General features: G+C 54.0%; 1 non-coding gene and 1 pseudogene across 1 annotated transcript; both read left to right on the forward strand.

Annotated features, from left to right (window-relative positions):
* Positions 1 to 11,165: 11,165 nt before the first annotated feature.
* Positions 11,166 to 14,231, forward strand: LOC147736689 (18S ribosomal RNA; annotated as a pseudogene).
* Positions 14,232 to 16,789: 2,558 nt separating this feature from the next.
* Positions 16,790 to 16,943, forward strand: LOC147736690 (5.8S ribosomal RNA). Its single transcript, XR_015307794.1, has one exon. It is a non-coding gene; the product is annotated as a 5.8S ribosomal RNA (ribosomal RNA).
* The last annotated feature ends 5,676 nt before the right edge of the window (positions 16,944 to 22,619 follow it).

The following is a 22,619-nucleotide window of genomic DNA, read 5'->3' on the forward strand; positions in this document are numbered from 1 at the left end:
CAGGAAAGACGTCATTAAGACACAGACAACACGAATAAAAAGACACATACAAAGATAAAAACGACATTTACATGGTTAGTGTAAGTCATTTTACATTATACATGGTTAGTGTAAGTCATTGTAATGTAAATGTAAAATGACTTACACTAACCATGTAAATGTCGTTTTTATCTTTGTATGTGTCTTTTTATTCGTGTTGTCTGTGTCTTGATGAAGTCTTTCCTGGACTTCCCCCCACACACTTAGGAGGAACACCAGGTTTGATCAGGTGATATCTGTATCAAATTCTTTTTAACGCACTTTGAGCAGTAGCATATACTTTAGGTCCTGATGAAGCGGATGATACGTATTGATCTATAGACTGCAGAAACATGTCGACCACAATGATATGAGTCAGTGATTAATAGTTACATTATACATTTGTATAATGTAAAAGGACTTACACTAACCATGTAAATGTCGTTTTTATCTTTGTATGTGTCTTTTTATTCGTGTTGTCTGTGTCTTGATGACGTCTTTCCTGGACTTCCCCCCACACACTTAGGAGGATCACCAGGTTTGATCAGGTGATATCTGTATCAAATTCTTTTTAACGCACTTTGAGCAGTAGCATATACTTTAGGTCCTGATGAAGCGGATGATACGTATTGATCTATAGACCGCAGAAACATGTCGACCACAATGATATGAGTCAGTGATTATTAAGGTTACTCACTGATTGTTTTGCACTGAATCTTTTAACCTTGGAAGTGAACGGCACCAGAATAAAGTTCCCTAGCGTTCATTATCCAATTTTAATATAGAGCACCTTTTCTCCTTCCTTTTTTGATTTTCACAAACTCTTTTTTGCACTGCTCCTCAGTTTATCAAGCAACATAACAGTTGCCGCGCACTAAATTTTCCTTGTTGAAGTGGCAACAACTTTGCTTCCACATTTTGGGAAAGGTTTCAAATGATGACAGGGGGGCAAAGGATGACAAACTGATGGATATCTTCCCATCTAGTGTGATACATTGTTGTGTGCTGTTCAAATAATTTGCTCAACACACATTCATTCACCCAGACACACTTCATAAAAGACACATTCCCTCCCCATTCTGACCCACAGTTATTTTGTTTTGCATACACCACACCTCACTAGTAATGTCTTCAAGGCCGGGAACCAATGCGTCCCTGCCAGATGTCAGCACATTGCAGACATCCAAGTATGACACATTCCCTTTCTCTGAGTTAAGTAAGTAAGTAAATATTTATTGTATAAGTTAATAAAAACCTTTACAAAAAGGAAATTGCTTAAGTCAGTGCACTACAATTTCATCATTTATGCAAACATTAAAAAAGGCAAAGAGCTGTGGGAGGATTTGGCCTGACCCAGTTTTTCCTTTTCAGATTTGTTGAGCCTTCCTCCGACAGAATGTCTATATCACAAGTGAGTTTTAGTCAATCCTTAGTCCGAATATTGTGATATAAAACATAAATTAAAAGAATTTAAGAATTGCATTTATATTTAAAAGTCACAGAATTAATAGTTGCATTGATCAGGATTGTTTCAATTTTTATGATATAGATACTACTGGTCCTTCTGGTTCTTAGCCTTTCCAAAGCCCAACAGTTTTCAAGGCAATGAAGAAAAGCTTTATTGTGTCATGCTTTTCCCCAGTGTAAAAAAAAGAGGCCAATCTCGGGACCAGGCAGGGTAAGCCCTTGATTTAGAGCTGTGTTATGGTGCGCCAGATCTCTTCATTTTCTCCGCTGCCGCACCATAAATTGTATAAACCGGCATGCCAGCTGTATGTCTCCTCCATCAAAGCAAGCCTTCACTGCATGCCTGCAGGTTCTTATCCTCTTGGTGTTAAAGATAGATTTCAGAAACCAGCGTCGTTCTAGGTACAGACCGTGGCAAACGCTTGGTAGATGCGCGATGCTCTCTTCTGCTTTTCCACAGAGGCAGCACTGTGTTGTTTCTGTGGTTCACTTCCATGGTGGTAGATGCAAGAGTTCAGGAAGAATTCCCAATTGAAACCAGAGGTATTTCGCTTTTAGCCTCCTGCTGAAGCTTGCGGGCCAGGTGTCTTTGAGTACTGAGAGATTTTTTACTGTCTTATTTACCAAAGGCTTAAAGCTATTCGGCATTTCCATAGTTGCCCAGAGCTCCTTCAGGCCTAGGCGGTTTATGGATGCGGGCAAGCTCTGCTTGAGTTTATCTCAAACATTCAGTGAGCACGAATCAGCACTTCTGATCCTAAACCAGCAATTCACATAAGCTGCGTTGCAAGCTATTTTTTGTGTCTGTAGGCTATGCTCCAGCCTGATTTGCGCGAGAGAGACATAATTTGGTAGGCTAAAGATTATTCTTGCTGTTCTTAGCACAGTATGTTCCAAAGTCTCTTCATCTTTTCCCCTGAGGCATTCGCTTCCGTATGTAATAGCTGGAATTACCTTTGCTCGTAGAACTTGAAGTAAGGGGTAAAAGCTTGGCCCAACAGTTTTAAGTTTCAGAGATTTTAGAGCTACCGCTATGGAATTTTCTTTCCTTTTCATGTCTTCTTTCTGTGGCTTGAAAGTACCTTTCTCATCATGTATCACCCCTAGGTACTTTTATTCTGACACGACTTCCATGGGTGCACCTGCCAGGTTCCAATGAAACCCGGTTGTGTTCTTTTTTGGGTTGAACCGCATGATTTTTGACTTATCTAGGTTGATGGTTAAACCGTTAGATGCAGCATGATTGGCAGTTGTACTTAACAAGTGCTGAAGCCCAATTGGAGTTCGGCTTATTAGGACGACGTCTTCAGCATATAGTAAGTTAGAGACTGACAGCCCGCCTAACCTCAGTGCATGAGAGGTGCTATTGTTTAATTCTGTAGAAAGGTCTGCCATAAACAGGCTAAAAGGCATGGGGGCCAGCATGCACCCTTGCTTCAATCCACTTGGTCCATCAGTAGCGTGAGGGCAAGTAGATTTGTGATGGTCCCTGTGCCTTTGGAAAAGCCTGTCTGATTGATGGGGGTGAGGGATTTTCATTTGCCCATGGTGTTAGTTAGTCCAAAAGGAGACCGGCATAGTATTTTGCCTCAACATCAATTATGTCTACAAGTCTGTAGCTAGTAAGTTTATTCTTATCTCCCTTATTATTTATTGTTCACCAGAATTTTGCACTTTGATTTGTCTTTGCATCAGACAGGAGCTTAGCCCACAAAGTATATTCTACTTCCCTTTTTACTTGCCAGGTCATTTTCTTCTTTGTTGCTGTTAAATTGTGCAAAGGTTTTTTGTAGGGTAGTTTTTCATTTCCCCTTTGTCTTAGCTTTCGTAAAGTTTTATTTATATTTTAATTGATGGCCCTCAGATTTGGTATACTCAAGATTGGTAAATGGTTGAGTTGGTTTCCAGATTGAGATCTTATTATATGTGTATTGGGCGATCGTCTGTCTGACACATGGCCCTCTGATCTTTTGGAAAATTGTTCCCCTAGTTGTTTTGTCACTTTTTCCCAACGGGCTTTTGTGTTACTATGTGCCTATGCTTGATTTTCCCAGGTTGACTTGACTATGGTTTGGGGTTTGTCAGGTTGGCTAGTTTTGCAGTTGAGCCTTCTGAAATTCACGGTATTAATAGTTGCAGGATCCTCCACTGGGAAGATCAAGGGCCTCTCCTTTATACACAGTGAAATTTCCTGGGACTGATGGTCGCTATGCTCTTTTCTTCCGATCCTGAAACTAGAAATCCTGCTAAACAATTGTAGAGTAACCAGCGTGTAATCTATTGTAGAGCTTGCCATGGCTTTGTGATAAGTTGCCGCGGGGGGTGGGGGGGGGGGGGGGGGGTTGGTCTCCCAGAAAGCGACCATTTAGTACCACAAGGTTTACGTGCTCCATGTCCTGTATAAAATTCCTAGCCTGGGCTGTCAGCTTTATCTTTTTGCCCTGTACCTGGGTGGGGATCTCTGCTGCTGTAAGTTGTTCCTCCAGCTCAGTATCCCTCAATTGTGGTCCTATTTAATGCATATTGAAAATCCCAAGCCAGTACAAGTTTGGTTGTTGACTCTTCCGAGAGTAACTTTTTTATTTCCATACCCACCATTTTAACTCCTCTGGCTTTATCTCGTGGGTGAATGTAAACATTTAGTACAATAATTTCTTGTTTAGCATTGCTGTCCTCTATGTCCAGTGCAAGAATTTGGAGTCCATTTATTGGGGTTAAAGTGGAGTCAACTTCTCTTGTCCCCCTTATCGTGCTAATTGAGGAGTAGATAGAAAGGCCACTCTTTAGGTGGCCAAACTTGGCTCCTTCGGTTGCTGGGAGATGATGGGTTTTGTAGCCAAGTAGGTGCTGAGGTTCTTCCAGCCACGTATCCTGCATTAGAATTAAGTCGAATCCTTGGATATAAGAGAGAAATGTTATGACCGATACCTTGTTTCCCAGACCGTTTACATTCCGTGAGCATATTCGAAGGTTCGGGCCGCCCTCAAGGTTTTTGATAGAACTAAGTCAAGTGCCCTCTCCTTGTGAGTTTATGTTCTAGCTAGCCTAGTCCAGTTGTCCTGTTGGGGTTGGTCATCCTGGTTTTCCCTCCCAATCGATGCACATCCGTGCTCTGAGCCCCTTTGAGGACCTTGTGTGTGGATAGTCTGAGTCAACTGGTCTGTTAGGTATAAGAGGATCAGGATAGCCTGGTTGTTGGTATAAAAGTATTACAATTCCCCAGTCTTTTATTTGGGCATCCTCCTCTAGGATCCTCCTTGCCGTTTCCTCTGAGGCCCAAGTTGTCTTGGTCATCTCTCTTTTTGACAGCTCTTCAATGGTTTTGTACTCAATTCCTTCAAGATCAGCTGAGTTGATGTCTGCCAAGCTCCTGATTGATTGAATCAGACGCAAAATGTTCCCTCTATTAAGGGTGTCCCCCTGGCCTCTGGATTTGAATTCAGGAATGAATAAGATTGCTCGGCTCTTCTGGTTTGTGGTGTTAGTGGTGAGGTGCGTGGTCTGATTTACCTGGCCTGTTAGTGGGGGTGATTGTGCCACTGGATGTTCCCCGCACAGCATGCTTCTGTCCGGCAGGTGGGTGTGCAAGTTTGTTGTTGGTTATGCCGTACAGGTTGCCGTTGCTGTCAGTTGGCGTACATACTCTCCCCACGGAGTGGTATTGGGTGGGCTGTGATACTCCGAGAATTACCACCTCCCGTTCTAGGGTTTGCTGTGATGTTTCGGAGGTCTGTTTGTGACCGGTGTGTGTATGTGCAGTACTGTTAGTTGTCCAGACCAGGTTACTGTTTTTACAGGTCGATGTATTTTTGCGTCCTGTGCAGCAATTTTGCTTAAGTGGTTCTTCTGCGGGAGCTTTCACCTCCGATTCAGGCGTCTCCCTAGATACCTCAGGGGAAGTCCCCTGGGAGGCCTTTGTGGTTGGAAGGCCAGCTTTGTTATCTGTCTTTAATGAGCAGAGTTCTGAAGTAGCGGTGTTGACCAAGCTTGCTGTCCCAAAAACTGGTCTATTAGGAGGGGAGTAGTCCGTTATGTTCCTCTTCCAGTTTCTCCCTTTACTCTTTTTCTTGTGATTTTGAGTCAGCTGCTCCTTGACTTGCCCATTTTCCACGCCTTGGGTGTTAGGAGCTTGTGCTATCAATGGTTCCCATTCTGGCTCCTGCATGCGTTCATGTTGCTCTTTGTTGCTGCTTGCTTCTGTTACATTATTCCCCTTGCTGGTTAACTTTTCCGCCCGAGGTGGTTCTATTTGCAGCCCTCTGCAGCATCTGATGTTTTAGGCCACCATCGCTGGGCTGCAAGGGGGACTGGGTATGGTACCCTCCCAGGCCATCCGGGCACTGGGTCGTCCCGGGTCATTGGGTCGCCTGGCTGTGCGATCAGATAGCCCTGCGGGCCGGGCGACCAGATAGCCCTGTGAGCCAGGTGACCAGATGGCCCTGCGGGCCGGCGGCCGGGTTAACTCCAACTTTTGTCCTATCCCAAGTTCTGTGAGCCCCCACTATGAGAAAAATGGGCTCCCCAGGCAGGCCGGCCGGGAGAGGACATGACCTCCTTGGTTCCAGCTGAGAGTCCGGGCGCTGGGGACGGGGTTCCACCAAGTCCTGGGGAGGCTCTCCCCGGCCTGGCTAGGGTTCGGAAGCTGGGACCGGGCCCGGGGCTTGAGCTCTGTCTTGCGGGCTCCGGGGTGTGATAGCCCCCTGTCCTGCAAGCCGTCAGAGGGTCTGGGAGCTGGGGACGGGGTCCACTGGGTCCCGGGGAGGCTCTCCCTGGCCTGGCTAGGGTTCGGAAGCTGGGACCGGGGGTTGAGCTCCGTCCGGCGGGCACTGGGGCCCGGGGAGGCTCTCCCCAGCCTGACTGCTTTCAGAAGCAGGGACTGGGCCAGGGAGCAGGGGTGGCTGGCTTTATCCACGACACTGGCAGAGCAGAGTTTTCTGCCCACCTCTAAACAACCCTGTGGTGTGGGAGCCCCCATCCTGCAGCCTGGTGAGGGTCTGGGTTCCCGTGACCGGGTCCATCGAGCCAAGGGAGGCTCCCCCAACCTGGCTGGGATCAGAAGCAGGGACCGGGGCAGGTAGGGGGTGGCAGGCTAAGTCCTTTCCACTGCGTAGTCAGAGTTTGGGTAGGGCTGGGCGTAGTTTGCGTAGCTCCACTATGCACACTAAGCAGAATTTTGGAAAATATGTGTGGAAAAGGAGGGCACGGACTGAGGGTCCGTATGCCGGGACAGGGGTCCACCAGGCCTGGGCAGGCTCCCGATCTACCCTATCTCTCTGGCCTGGCTGGGTTGGAAAGCAGGGACCGGCCCCAGGGCCTGGGTTTGAGAGCCCCCGTCCTGCGGCCTGCCAAGAGTTCATCTGCCTGGGACAAGGGTCCCTGGTGCAGAGCCCTGGAGACCCGCAATGCTCCATGGGTCCCAGGCAGTCCTCCCCCAGGCGGCTAGGCCCCAGGAGCGCTTGCGAGCCTCCCCATGCCTGAGGCCCAGTGTGGGGTTTCGGAGTCCCCCTGAGCCCTGCAGCCCCGGAGCCCTGCAAGGACAGGCATGAGCCCTCCTGTGAAGGCTCGGGGTAGGCAGATTGGCGCTATTTCGGTCCTGGCCATCTGGTCGCACCTTTCCCCTCGGCAATTCGGTCGCATGCAAAGCTTTCCAATGGGGCGACCAGATGGCTGGGCTTCCCTGGAAGACCCGATGAGGGGCCATTTGTCTCCCTGATCCCAGCGAGGGCTCCAGGAGGTCGGGCGCCTCCGTACCCTGGGTCCTCTCCGTCACGGGTTCCCATAAAGATGGGTAGCCTTCCTCTGGATTACTAGGGGCAGGGTATGCCGGGACACCACTCCCGGGCTGGCGGTTCTATGCCAGTGACCAGATGGGCTATGCTCAGACAGCACCTCTCCTCCGTCCAGGGGGCCCCAGCCCACGACATGCAAAGTCCCCGGGACAGGCTACATAAGTTCCGGGTTGTCCTCCCCCGGGCATCAGGGGCTCCCACCTCCAGGCCAACATTGTGGCAAAGTGCCCAGGATGGGCTCCATGGTTCACATGTAGTCCTCCCCCGGGGCTCCCTCCTCCAGGCCAATGGCATGGCAAAGTGCCCGGGACGGACTCCATGGTTCCCGGGCAGTCCTCCGCATGGCTCCCTCCACCAGGCCAACACCATGGCAAAGTGCCCGGGACGGACTCCATGGTTCCTTGGCAGTCCTCCCCCAGGCCTCTGGGCCTGAGAGCTGCGGTGGTCCTCCCCGTGCCTGAGGCCCAGCGTGGGGTTTCAGAGACCCCCTTTGCCCTGAGCCCTGCAGCCCTGGAGCCCTGCAGACCCGCAGCCCTGCAGCCCCGGGGCCCTGTAGCCCCGAAGCCCTGCAAGGGTAGGCAGGAGCCCTCCTGTGAAGGCTCGGGGCAGGCTGATTAGCGCTATTTTGTTCCTGGCAATCTGGTCGCACCTTTCCCCTCGGCTATCTGGTCGCACAAAATGCTTTCCAATGGGGCGACCAGATGGCTAGTCTTCCCTGGAAGTCCCGATGAGGTGCCATTTGCCTCTCTGATCCCAGCGAGGGCTCCAGGAGGTCGGGCGCCTCCGCCCCCCTGGGTCCCCTCCATCACTCTGTGCGCACGAGTTCCCAGAAAGAGGAGTAGCCTTCTTCCGGATTACTAGGGGCAGGGTATGCCGGGACACCCCTCCCAGGCTGGTGGTTCTCTGCCGGTGACCAGATGGGCTATGCTGGGACAGCACCTCTCCTCTGTCCATGGGGTTCCGGTCCACAGCATGGCAAAGTGCCCGGGACAGGCTCCATGGGTCCCAGGTTATCCTCCCCGGGCATCCGGTGCTCCTTCCTCCAGGCCAATGTTGTGGCAAAGTGCCCAGGACTGGCTCCATGGTTCCTGGGCAGTCCTCCCCTGGGGCTCCCTCCGCCAGGCCAACTGCATGGCAAAGTGCCCAGGATGGGCTCCATGGTTCCTGGGCAGTCCTCACCTGGGGCTCCCTCCTCCAGGCCAACGGCATGGCAAAATGCCCAGGACGGGCTCCATGATTCCCAGGCAGTCCTCCCCCAGGGCTCCCTCCTCCAGGCCAACGGCATGGCAAAGTGCCGGGGGCAGGCTCCATGGTTTCCCGAGTCGTCCACCTCCGGGCGTCTGGGGCTCCCTCCTCCAGGCCAACGGCATGGCAAAGTGCGCTGGATAAGCTCTATGGTTCCCGGGCAGTCCTCCCCCAGGCATCCGGGGCTCCCTCTCCAGGCCAAAGTTGTGGCGAAGTGCCCGGGACGGGCTCCATGGTTCCCAGGCAGTCCTCCCTGGGGCTCCCTCCTCCAGGCCAACGTGCCCGGGACGGGCCGCATGGTTCCAGGGCAGTCCTCCCCCGGGGCTCCTTCCTCCAGGACAACAGCATGGCAAAGTGCCCGGGATGGGCTTCATGTGTCCCGGGCAGCCCTCCCCTGGGCGTCGGGGCTCCCTCCTCCAGGCCAACATTGTGGCAAAGTGGCTTCATGGTTATGGGGCATTACTCCCCTGGGTGTCTGTGCCCGAGAGCTCTGGTGGTCCTCCCCGTGCCTGAGGCCCAGCCAGCTTCCCCGAGCCCCCTGCGTGGGCAGGCGGGAGCCCTAACGTGAAAGCTCAGGCAGATGGGAGTCTTTTCAGTCTCAACCATCTGGTCACACCTTTCCCCTTGGCCATCTAGTCGCACGCAATGCTTTCCAATGGGGAGACCAGATGGCCGGTCTTCCCTGGAAATCCCGATGAGGTGCCATTTGACTCCCCGATCCCAGCGAGGGCTCCAGGAGGTCGGACGCCTCCACCCTGGGTACCCTCCATCACTCTGAGTGTGCAGGTTCCCAGAAAGAGGGGTAGCCTTTGTCCGGTTTACTAGGGGCAGGGCATGCCGGGACACCCCTCCTGGGCTGGTGGTTCTCTGCCAGTGACCAGATGGTCTATGGTCGGAATTTTCCATTGTGCCTTAGGAGCCTCCCCTTGCTTGGCTGGGTTCAGGAGCTCCATCCAGGGCCCCTGAGGGCCTCCCCACCCTGGGCTCCGTCCTCTGTCCTGCCATGTGGCAGGGTACCCGGGATTGTGTCCGGCATTCCTGGTGAGGCATCCTCTGCACCTCTGGCCCTGGGAGCCCCAGCTGGGTTGAGAGACCCGGCTGGGCCCCGGGTCGGGTGCTCCGGCCCTAGGCCCAGTCCCCAGTGCTGCTGCTTCACCAAGGGCCCAGGACAGGGTCCCTCCCCTGCTTGTCAAGGTTTCCGCGGGCCCCGGTTCAGAGGGCCTGGTGGGTCCCTCTTGCAGGCTCCATGGCTGGGGCCCAGCTGGGCCCTGGGCCTCCTGTCCCCCATGCCCCGGCACCCGCTCACTCTTTTGTTGGTACACTGGGTGACCAGATGGCTTCCCTTTTGTGCCCGGCCATCTGGTCGCCCAGATCCCCTTGGCCATCTGGTTGCCCGGATCTCCTCAGCCATCTGGTCACCCGCAACGCTTTCCTATGGGGTGACCAGATGGCCGAACTTCCCTGGAAGTCCCAATGAGGTTCCATTTACCTCCCGGACCCCAGCGAGGGCTCCAGGAGGTCGGGTACTTTCTCACCTTGGGTTCCCTCTTTCACCTTGTGTGCACAGATTACAGAAAAGGGGGGTAATTTTGCTCCGAATTACTAGGGAGAGGGTCAGTCAGGTCCGGCAATTCTGAATCAGGGGAAGGCAGAACCCGGGCCTGCTCGCCGGGGCCCACAGGGGCCCAGGTACGCACCTGCCTCTCAGCCCCTTCCCGACTGCCCTTTTTCTGTGAGTTTTTTTCCTCAGTCAGACCTCTGTGAGGTCCAGTGATGCTGAGACGGGAAAAGGCGGCACCTGGGCCCACCCACTGGGGCCCCCGGGGGCCCGGGTATGCACCTGCCTCGTAGCCCCTTCCCGATGGTTCTTTTTCTCTGAGTTTGCTCAGGCAGAACTCTGTGATGTCCGGCGATGCCATGACGGGGGAAGGCACCACCCGGGCCTGTCAGCCGGGGCCCCCAGGGGCCTTGGTACGCACCTGCCTCTCGGGCCCCTTTCCGATGGTCCTTTTTCTCTGAGTCTGCTTGCCCGGGCAGCAGGCAGGCAGGGGATGCTAAGCCAGCATACACCCTGCGCAGGGTGGCCTGCCAGGGGATGCCCCGGCTGTACTCTGATTCATTGGGCACTCTCGGTCCGTTTGGGGATGGACTGCTTGGCCGACCTTGATGTTGTTTCAAGCAAAGAGCTTCCACCCCGCACAGACCGTCTGACTCGAGGGCCTACCGCCAAGCAGAGCGAAGGCAGCTCGTGGTCGGACCCAAGCAGAAGGGGTCGGTGGTGCCAGGCCCTCGGCTGCTGCTGCCCAGCAGGTCCATAGACCCTCGCGCCACACTGTCACCCCTCTCTGCCTGGCACATTTCCACAGCAGCTCGGAACGACCTTTCCGAGGGGTACCGCCGCCACCAAACTCCGGCACCCCTGCGTCTCCCTCAGGCTGAGCCTCAGCCCACCTCTCTCTACAGAGGGAGACAGCTGGGTCTTCCAGTGCCAGTGTGACCGCACCACTCCACACCCCTCCCACGAATCCTCCCACCCAGGCAGACGGGCTCCTTCCCCTGGCAGGCTACAGAGAGATGGAGGGCGAGCGCGAAGGTTGCAGGTTGGGGAGATGGGCACGCGGCTTCCATCCCGTCATCAGGTGCTGCCACCTAGTTGAGCCTGCCAGTAGCATATGCTTGTCTCAAAGATTAAGCCATGCACGTGTAAGTACACACGGCCGGTACAGTGAAACTGCAAATGGCTCATTAAATCAGTTACGGTTCCTTTGATCGCTCCATCTTTTACTTGGATTACTGTGGTAATTCTAAAGCTAATACATGCCGATGAGCGCTGACCTCCCGGGATGCGTGCATTTATTAGACCAAGACCAATCCGGGCTCGCCCGGCCGCTTTGGTGACTCTAGATAACCTCGGGCAGATCGCACATCCCCATGACGGTGATGATACATTCGGATGTCTGCCCTATAAACTTTCGATGGTACTTTCTGTGCCTACCATGGTGACCACTGGTAACGGGGAATCAGGGTTTGATTCCTGAGAGGGAGCCTGAGAAACGGCTACCACATCCAAGGAAGGCAGCAGGCGTCCAAACTACCCACTCCCGACTCGGGGAGGTAGTAATGAAAAATAACAATACAGGACTCTTTCGAGGCGCTGTAATTCGAATGAGTACACTTTAAATCCGTTAACGAGGATTCATTGGAGGGCAAGTCTGGTGCCAGCAATCACGGTAATTCCAGCTCCAATATCGTATATTAAAGTTGCTGCAGTTAAAAAGCTCGTAGTTGGATCTTGGGATCGAGCTGGCGGTCTGCCACGAGGCGAGCTACCGCCTGTCCCAGCCCCTGCCTCTTTACGCCTCCTTGCTGCTCTTGACTGAGTGTCCTGGGCGTCTGAAGCGTTTACTTTGAATTAATTAGAGTGTTCAAAGCAGAACGGTCGCCTGAACACTTCAGCTAGGAATAATGGAATAGGACTCCGGTTCTATTTTGTTGGTTTTCGGAACCGCCACCGACGACATTAGAGCCCTGATGGACAACGGAGAAACAGCGGCCCTCATCCTCCTAGACCTCTCCGCGGCCTTCGACACTGTCTGCAACCGTACCCTAGTGCAGCGCCTCAGCAACGTCGGAATCCAGGAGAAGGCACTGGAATGGATCGTCTCCTTCCTCGACGGAAGAACACAGAGAGTCCGCCTACCACCATACAAGTCAGAAGCCACCGAAGTCATCTGCGGCGTCCCTCAAGGAGCCTCGCTGAGCCCTACCCTCTTCAACGTCTACATGAGCCCCCTCGCAGCCATCGCACGCCAACACCACCTCAACATAATCTCCTACGCCGACGACACCCAGCTGATCCTCTCCCTGACCAACGACCCCGCCGCAGCCAGAGCCAACCTGCACGAAGGGATGAAGGAGGTAGCCGAGTGGATGACGACCAGCCGCCTGAAACTGAACTCAGACAAGACGGAGGTCCTCATCCTGGGCTCCACGCCCACCGCCTGGGACGACTCCTGGTGGCCCCCCGCCCTGGGCACCGCACCCAAACCGACTAACCACGCACGCAACCTGGGCTTCATCCTGGACTCCTCCCTCTCCATGACCAAGCAAGTCAACGCCGTCTCCTCAGCATGCTTAGACATCCTGCGCATGCTACGGAAGATCTTCTGGTGGATCCCCACGGAGACCAGGAAGACCGTCACCCAGGCCCTCGTCACCAGCCGACTGGACTACGGCAACGCCCTCTACGCCGGAACCACCGCCAAGCTCCAGAAGAGACTTCAGCGGATCCAGAACGCCTCAGCCAGACTCATCCTCGACATCCCACGTAACAGCCACATCTCCGGACACCTGAGAGACCTGCACTGGCTCCCCGTCAACAAAAGAATCACATTCCGTCTCCTCACCCACGCACACAAAGCCCTGCACGATCAAGGCCCGAGCTACCTCAACAACCGAATCAACTTCTACGCTCCCAAACGCCACCTCCGATCAGCCAGCCACGCCCTCGCCGCCGTCCCACGCATCCGTAGAGCGACAACAGGAGGAAGGTCCTTCTCCTACTTGGCCGCCAAGACCTGGAACTCCCTCCCGACCGACCTGCGCCTGACCCAAGACCACCTCTCCTTCAGGAAGAAGCTCAAGACCTGGCTGTTCGAGCAGTAACGGCACCCCCCTTCCCCCAGCGCCCTGAGACCCGATGGGTAAGTGGTGCGCTCTATAAATGTCTTTGATTGATTGATTGATTGATTGAACTGGGGCCATGATTAAGAGGGACGGCCGTGGGCATTTGTATTGTGCCGCTAGAGGTGAAATTCTTGGACCGGCGCAAGACGATCCAAAGCGAAAGCATTTTTTCAAGAATGTTTTCATTCATCAAGTTGGACGAAAGTTGGAGGTTCGAAGACGATCAAATACCGTTCCGACCATAAACGATGCCGACTAGCGACCTGGCAGCATTATTCCCATGACACGCTGAGCAGCTTCCGGGAAACCAAAGTCTTTGGGTTCCGGGGGGGAGTATGGCTGCAAAGCTGAAACTTAAAGGAATTGACGGAAGGACACCACCAGGAGTGGAGCCTGTGGCTTAATTTGACTCAACACGGTAAACCTCACCCGGCCGGGACACAGAAAAGATTGACAGATTGATAGCTCTTTCTCGATTCTGTGGGTGGTGGTGCATGGCCGTTCTTAGTTGGTGGAGCGATATGTCTGGTTAATTCCGATAGTGAACAAGACTCCTCCATGCTAACTGGTTACACGACCCCCAGCGGTTGGCGTACAACTTCTTAGAGGGACAAGTGGCGTTCAGCCCCACGATATCGAGCAATAACAGGTCTGTGAGGCCCTTAGATGTCCAGGCTGCACACGCACTACACTGAACGGATCAGCATGTGTCTACCCTTCGCCGACAGCTGCGGGTAACCTGCTGAACACCGTTCGTGATAGGGATTGGGAATTTCAATTATTTCCCAGGATGGAGGAATTACCAGCAAGTCTGGATCATAAGCTCGTATTGATTAAGTCCCTGCCCTTTGTACACACTGCCTGTCTCTACTATCAATTGCATGGTTTAGTGAGGTCCTCGGTTCGGCCCTGCCGGGGTAGGCAACGGCCCTGGCGGAGCACCAAGAAGTCTATCAAACTTGACTATCTAGAGGAAGTAAAAGTCGTAACAAGGTTTCTGTAGGTAAACCTGCGCAAGGATCATTAACGGCGGAGCAGCCCGAGCGACCAACAATGCCAGCCCGAAGCCCTCGGCTGCCTCCTGCAAGCACCCACCCTAGGCACAGGGCTGGGCCCTGCCCTGGTGCGCCCCGGCCAGCGGAGCAGTCTGCGCCCGCATGGTGCGTGGGTGAGGACCAGGACTTCGGCTGGCCTCTTCCCCCCGGGGAAGGGCCCGACCGATGCATGAGGTACCGGACATGGGGGCGGTTCCCGTCCCCTGTCCCTCTCCGAGACAGAACCCAAGTTCACCCGGCACAAACCCCCCCCCTGCGGTGAGGGGGTTACCGAATGGCAGTGCATCCCCAGGCTGGTACAACCCCTCTCCTGAAAAGGCCCTGACACCGGCTGGGCCCTCCCGTGCCCGAGTCCCGGCCCGACCGGGGTACAGGTGACCGAGGAGCGGCCCATCTCATGCGGCAGGGCGGCCTGGAAGAAAAGGGGCAGAGGGCCTGCAAAGGGGACCCCAGCTCCTCTCAGTGGGAGGCGTGCGGGATGGTGAGCCACCTGTCTCTTCCCGTCTGGCGCCTCCGACCCAGGCAAAGGGTAGGGTGGGCTGATCGTCAGCCCGCGGGCACGTCTCCGGCCGCCTGGTGACCGACGGCTGGCATGCAGGCGGAGCGACACTCCCTCATTGCCAGGTACCGAGTTCGACCTGGTCTCATGCAGTCGGGCCGAGGGGTAAAAAGACTCGCGCGGTCCCTCCCGGTTACCCCGGGAGGGACTGGCAGCTGCGGGGTTGCCTGCTCCTGTTGCACCGGGAGCCCCCTTCCTCACCCGTGGGTGGGTGGAGGGACTCCCGGGCAGAGCGCCTGGCATTGTTTTTTCTCCCAACTGTGCAGTCTGACTCACAGAGGGGAAGCCTTGAAGAGGGCGATTGATTTGATTTGAATAAAATGTATATCGCGCAGACAATAACCCGAAGGCATCAAGGTGCCTAACAAAGCATATCATAAACATAAGCATGACACCATTACAGATAAGCCTGCACAAAAAGATGCGTCTTCAGAGCACTTCTGAATGCCTGAAGAGTGAGTAGGGATCTTAATTCCAGTGGGAGGGCATTCCACCACTTGGGCGCTAAGGTGGAAAAAGCCCTGCCACCCCATTTAGCTCTTCTGAATCGAGGGGCTCACAGAGGAGTATACTAGAGGAACGCAAATCCCTAGAGGGAATATAGCGGGACAAGATAGATCCTACACCAGTGGGACTATTTTTAGCAAGGGCCCTATAGGTCATACATAGGGTCTTGAAGTGGATACGGTCCTCAACAGGGAGCCAGTGTAACAGCTTTCTAGCCGCTGTAGCTGAGGCACGTTTGGGGAGATCCAGGACAAACCTGGCAGCAGCGTTCTGGACTACCTGCAAGCGCTGCAGTAGACTTTTATTCAGTCCCGCATACAGCGCATTGCAGTAGTCCAGCCGGGAGCCAATGAGAGCAACTGCAAGCTGTTTCCTTGCCTGCAGTGATAGGTAGTGCCTTATCCTCTTCAGTATGTGGATGATGCCCCAGCAGGTAGAGATGGTTCTACTAACCTGTTTGCCCAGGTTGAGGGCAGGATCAATCATGACCCCAAGATTTTTTGCAGAGGAGGTAGGGGTGGGGCAAACTCCTAATGAGTCTGGCCACCAACAGGATGACCATACGTCATCTTTCCCTCCAAACACCATCACCTTCGTCTTCTCTCCATTCAGTTTCAATGAATTATGTATCATCCATTGTCCGACTGCCTCCATACAAGATCTAAAATTGGAGGCAGTCGGCACGCTAGACTGGGAGAGAGAGACAAGGATCTGGGTGTCATCCGCATAGGATACTATCTCCATCCCATAAGATCTAATAAGCCTGGCAAGTGGGGTCACATAGATGTTGAATAGGGTCGGACTAAGAGCCGACCCCTGGGGAACCCCACATTGCACAGGCAGGGACGGAGATAGATACTCCCCCAACTTCACTCTTTGCACTCGTTGATTGAGGAAAGAAGTGAGTAGATCTAGAGCTGCACCCTGAACCCCAACCTCCCTCAGCCGAGCTGTTAACACTGAAGGAGAAAGGGTATTGAAGGCCGCCGTCAGATCCAGAAGGATCAGAAGGGTGGTCTGGCCCCCATCAACACGCGTGCGGATATTATCCAACACTATGGTGAGGGCCGACTCGGTGCTGTGTTCCCTCCTGCAACCATGTTGGGAAGAGTCAAGACAGCCCGAGCTCTCTACAAATGTGGCAAGATGCTTGTTAAGATGTGCTTCTAGCATCTTTGCTGAAGCTGGAAGCAGTGATATGGGCCGAATTTTTTTTAGAACCGCAGGATCCAAAGAGGCCTTTTTAAGTAAAGGTTTTACCACCGTGTTTTTCCATTGGGTGGGAAAAAGGCCCTCCCTCATGGCTCTATTCATAATATCAACCAGAGGGGGCAGGAGAGTATCCCTACATTGTTTGAGGATCCGGGCTGTCTCGCCGCGTGGGCAGCGGATGGATGGTGTCGCCTTCTTCCCGCCTCTCCTGCACCCGCAGGTGGGCAAATTTTTTTTGAAAAGTTGCCTGTTACTCTTGGAAGTGGTTCACTTGGCTCGTGAGTCGATGAAGAACGCAGCTAGCTGCGAGAATTAGTGTGAATTGCAGGACACATTGATCATCGACACTTCAAACAAACCTTGCGGCCCCGGGTTCCTCCCGGGGCTACGCCTGTCTGAGGGTCACTCGATCGTCAATCACCCCGGGGTTCCCCAGGACACAGGGTTAGCTCTACTTCCCCTTCGTCCCCCACAAGGTCAGACCCCCTGATCGCCTGTGGCAGGGTCCCTCGCCAGGTCCTGCCACGGAGGTACGCCCCTGTCGTGTCTGGCCTTCGAGAAAGGGGTCCGGCGACCGGTCCCGGGGCGCCTAGCGGCATGCCAGGCGTGGCTGTCTGTGGTATCCCAATGGCTGCCAGCGTGCACGCCTCCGCGGCTGGCTTCCCGGGGAGGGCGAAACCACTCCAGATCCAATCAGGGGAAAGAGGGCGCATGCTGCCGGGAAGCCAGGCACCCCCTGCTCCGGCAGGGAGGCCTGGCCTTCCCAGGGCTACCTCCTTTGAAGCCCCGGCGTCATTCTTCCAGCTAGAACCTCAGATCAGACGTGGCGACCCGCTGAATTTAAGCATATATTCCTAAGCAGAGGAAAAGAATCTAACCAGGATTCCCCCAGTAACGGAAAATGAAGAGGGAAGAGCCCAGCTCCGAATCCCTGCCCGGCGGCAGGCGCTCGAAATGTGGTGTACAGAAGACCGACTCCACGGCGTCGCTCAGGGGGCCCAAGTCCTTCTGATTGAGGCTAACCCCGCGGACGGTGATCAGGGCTTCTCGGAATCAGGTTGCTTAGGAATGCAGCCCAAGGGGGTGGTAAACTCCATCTAAGGCCAAATACAGGCGTGAGACCAATAGCCAGCAAGTACCGTAAGGGAAAGTTGAAAAGAACTTTGAAGAGAGAGTTCAAGAGGGCGTGAAACTGTCAAGCGGTTAACGGGTGGGGTTCGTGCAGTTCGCTCAGAGACAAGGTCGGTGGCCCAGAAGTTCCAGGTCCCCTCCACGGGATCGGTGCCCTGGCCCTACCTGGCCCCCGCAGGGCGCATTTCCTCTGCGGTGGTGTGCCGCGACCGGCTTGGCTTGGAAGGCTTTGGGCTGGCAGATGGCCCTCCACTCTGGCAGAGGGTGATACAGCCCCCCTGGCAGCAGCTTTGCCGTGTCCACAGGGCCAAGAGAGATTCAACCGCTTCCACGCCATTCCCCGTCCACCCGTCCCGGCCGCCCCTCGGGGCGTGCCAGGGCGGTTGAAGGAGGGACGGGGTGGACTGTTCTCAGTGTACCCCGACCGCGTCGTGCTGCCGGGTGGGGAGGCCCATGCCGAGCGCCAGGGGTCTGCGGTGATTTCGGTTAACCACCAACCTGTCTTGAAGCATGGACCAAGGAGTCTAACACATGCGCGAGTCGGAGGGCTGAGTGAAATCCTGTGGTGTAATGAAGGTGAGGGGTCCACTGGTTCCCGGGGAGGCTCTCCCCAGCCTGGCTAGGGTTCGGAAGCTGGGCCCGGGCCTGGGGCTTAAGCTCCATCCTGCAAGCCTGCCGAGGTTCAAGGCTTTCATCAGGCCTAAGGGAGGCTCTCCCCAGCCTGGATAGGGTTCGGTAGCTGGGACCAGGGCTTGAGCTCCGTCCGGCGGGCCCGGGGGTGCGTGAGACCCCCTCCTGCAAGCCATCAGAGAGCCCGGGCACTGCGCACAGGGTCCACCGGGACCCGGGGAGGCTCTCCTCGGCCTGGCTAGGGTTCAGAAGCTGGGACCGGGCCAGGGGCTTGAGCTCCGGCTGGCGGGTCCTGGGGTGCGTGAGCCCCCCATCCTGCAAGCCATCAGAGGGTCTGGGTGCTGGTGACGAGGGTCCACCGGGTCGGCCTGGCTAGGGTTCGGAAGCTGGGACCGGGCCCAGGGCATGAGCTCCGTCCGGTGGATCCTGGGGTGCGTGAGCCCCCATCCTGCGGCTATCAGAAGGTCCGGGTGCTGGGGAAGGGGGTCCACCGGGTCCCAGGGATGCTCTGCCCGGCCTGGCTAGGGTTCAGGAGCTGGGACTGGGCCTGGAGCTTGAGCTCCGGCCGGCGGGCCCCGGGGTGCGTGAGCCCCCTGTCCTGCAAGCCATCAGAGGGTCCGGGTGCTGGTGAAGGGGGTCCACCGGGTCCCGGGGAGGCTTTCTTTGGCCTGGCTAGGGTTCCGAAGTTGGGACCAGGCACGGGGCATGAGCTCCATCCGGCGGACCCCGGGGTGTGTTAGCCCCCCATCCTGAAAGCCAGCAGAAGGTCCGGGTGCTGGGGACGAGGGTCCACCGGGTCTCGGGGAGGCTCTGCCCGGGACCCCTCGGCAGCTGGGACCGGGCCCGGGGCACGGGCCCCGGTGTGCATGAGCCCTCATACTGCAAGCCATCAGAAGGTCTGGGTGCTGGGGACGGGGGTCCACTGGGTCCCGGGGAGGCTTTCCCCGGCCTGGTAAGGTTTCTGAAGCTGGGACCGGGGCTTGTGCTGCATCCTGTGGGCCCCAGGGTGTGGGAGCCCTCCCATCCTGCAAGCCAGCCAAGGGTTCGGGTGCTGGGGACGGGGGTCCACTGGGGCCCGGGGCGGCTCTCCCCGGCCTGGTTGCTTTCAGAAGCAGGGACCGGGCCGGGGAGCAGGGGTGGCTGGCTTTATCCACTAGGCTGGCAGAGCAGAGTTTTCTGTCCACCCCTAGAATTTATGCAACACTTCAAACAGTAATACAGTAAAAAAAACACCACAGAAGTATCTCACACTAGATTAGAAACAAAGAGCAAGGTTTAATCAATAAAACAATATCCATGAGTCAAAAATCCAATCAGTAGAACTTGAGATATGCAATTTTAAAGATTTCCCTATAAATAGGGGCAAAAAGCACAAAGCGCCAACTGCAGAAATTTGGTCATGCTAGACAAGGACAAAGCCACAACTTCAGGCCAAATGCATTGGTGCATGGGACGGCTCCAGGAATCCAGTTAGACCCACTGAACAAGAGTACCTTAAATCCTGATTGCTGAGCATTCCGGGGTCTTACACAGAGGATCTGTTGCACTGCAGTGGTGATACATCAGCTCTGGGGTGCTGCAAAGCTGCATTGTCATCAAGGATCCCGTCGATGAAGGCTTTCGATGTAAAGTCTGGCATCAGAGACACATCAAGCAGTCGAGGCGAGCATTAGTCTCGAGGAACTTTGAGGCTGCGATGCGAGGACATGCACTATCATTTATGCTGCCATCTATTAGAGAATGTATTTAATGTAAGGGCCTTTATAGAGAACGCTTCACTTAGGGGGTGGTTCAAATGTAGGCTGCGAGGTTGATGTGAAGCCCTTGCACTGAGGGAACCCTAGCAGTGGAGGCGATGCATATGTTCTGCTAGGAATTGCACTGCACAGCACAGGAGATGCATCGGTTCTGCTGGTTCCAAAGGTGGGCTCTAGGCGCACTTCCAAGGGTCCGGGACTGGGAAGGCACCATGTGGCAGGATAGCACCCACTGATGGAAGAGTCCAGGTGCTGGGTTCAAGGTGGTTGAAGCATTCCGTCTGGGAGGCTCTAGTCAGGAGTCAGGTCAACTAGCTCCTGGAATCACTCTGATGTCCAGTCCTTCTCACTCAGGCAAGAGAGCAGCAGGGAGCAGATCAGCAATGCAAGGCAGCAGTCATTCAGAGCCGCAGTATAGCAGAGTGGCAGTCCATTTGGACAGCATAGCAGTTCTTCTTCCTAGTAGAGTATTGACAGGTTCAGAGGTGCAATGAAAAGAGTTGGTGTATGAGGTCTGATATTTATACCTGAGCCTCCCTTTGAAATGGTAAAAGCTCTAGAGGTTTCCCCTTGAAGTGCATAGTCTTTATGTCTCAACTACCCTGGCTCCAACTAACTACAAGGGGTACGCACCCCATTGTGTGGAGGCAGGACACACCATATTCAAGTACAAGTAGGGCTGTGTTCAGCTCCGCCCTTCCATCTTACCAGTGATGGCCCATGTAGGCACAACTAACCTCTCTATTATGTGTGGCTGTCTAGGAGGAATACACAAGATCCAAATGTCAGCTACACCCAGTCGTGTGATGCAGAGGCAGGCTATAGACAGTAAAGGCCGCATTTATGAGGAATTGGCGTAGGGCAGGACAGCAAGTCTTCTTGTTACGCTACCCTTTGCCAATGTGAAAAAGGACAAAGCATTCCTGTCCTGTCCCCCTGTGCTGGTACTTAATTTGCTGCTTAGTGCCAACAGAGGCACCTCATGCACTATAGAGAGAGAAAAAAACAAGGCGAAATAAAAATAATTTCCCCTCATTGCGCCTGCTCTAGGGAGATCTAAGGTTTTTGCGCTGAACAGGTTTATCTGATTAAGTAAATCCAGGGCAACCTCAAAATCTATGGGTACTGCAACTGAAAACCTACTGAAATGCCCCTGGAATGCATCCTTGCCGCAGAATAAGGCAAGGCAGCGACTTGTACTGCTTTATATTACTCTATATATGTATATATGAGGTCATGCAAAGCCATGCAGTGTGGCTTTACGTCACCTTGTAGATATGATTCAGAGGCTGGCACCGGCAGAGCATCAAGGAACAGTAACACTCTGGTGGCACAAGCCTCTCATAAATAGGCGCCTAAATGGTTTGGAGATTAACTTGCTAAATTTCTGAAAGAGTCATTTTCAAAATTGCAATTTAAAATCGAACACTTTTCTTTGCCATTCCAAAGACATCAAACATAAACTGGTAACCTGCTCCCATTTGGAAATTACAGCTTGCTAAATGTAATAAGTTATCTCTAATGTTATTCTATGAGAGAAGTAGGATTTGCAATAGTGAAAAATGAATTTAGGAATTTTCCCCCACTTTTACATGTAAAACTTAAAATTACATGTCCCACTTGTTCAATAGATTAAACACAAGGAGATGATCAACGGAGCACTGAAAATTTTCAGACACTCACCCCCAGTCACAGATCTGGGTTAAATCCATCATCGTTCTTTAGATCAATTCGCTACCCCAGTTCAGACCCAGCCATAGGGAAATCAGTCTTGACCCTGTCCCTCATGGGAACAGTCCAGTCCGAACTGCCAAGCCGGGTCTTCCCTGCACGGGAAACAAGCATCCTGGCACTGGTTTTGGGGAAACACCCCTCATCAGCCAGGCTAGCTTGAATCCAGTGGCAAAGTGAGCAAGAGACCCAAGTCTGGGCATACCCTGCCAAATTAGGGCAAGCAGAGCAAACACAAGGAGATGATGGACAGAGTGCCACTTTTTAAATACACAGCATCATGCCCTCTGGGCTGTCCAGGGCCTACCCTAGGGGTGAATTTTATGTATTGAAAAGGAGCATTTGGGCTGAGCAAATGGTATTCTGCAGTGACAGGCCTGAGATGTTTTTAGGTTTACTTAAGTGGGTGGCACAATACGTCGTACAGGCCCAGTTGTATTATTTAATTTACTAGTCCGCGGAACATATAGTGCCACTTTACTAGTGACTTACACGTACTTTAAATATGCCAAATGGTGATAAGCCAATGTTACTATGTTTTAAGGACTGAGCACATGCACTTTAGCAGTGGTTACCAGTGGTAAAGTGCAGAGTCCTAAGGTCAGAAAAAATGGAGACGGAAAACAAATGTTTGCGGGAGGACCGCTCTAAAGCTGTCAAGTCTAACACGTGTGCCCCCAGGCTGAAAGTGGGGAGAGCTAACCAACTTTTTGGGAGTTATCCCCACTGAGGTCAAAGAACATGGATAGACTATTAGCATTAGTGTGATCTGACCCAGGATGGTGCTTCACCATAAAGTCCGTTCCCTGTTGGGAGATGGACCACCTCAGGA

Source organism: Lissotriton vulgaris, chromosome 1_2, assembly GCF_964263255.1.
Source record: "Lissotriton vulgaris chromosome 1_2, aLisVul1.2, whole genome shotgun sequence".
Classification (NCBI taxonomy): domain Eukaryota; kingdom Metazoa; phylum Chordata; class Amphibia; order Caudata; family Salamandridae; genus Lissotriton; species Lissotriton vulgaris.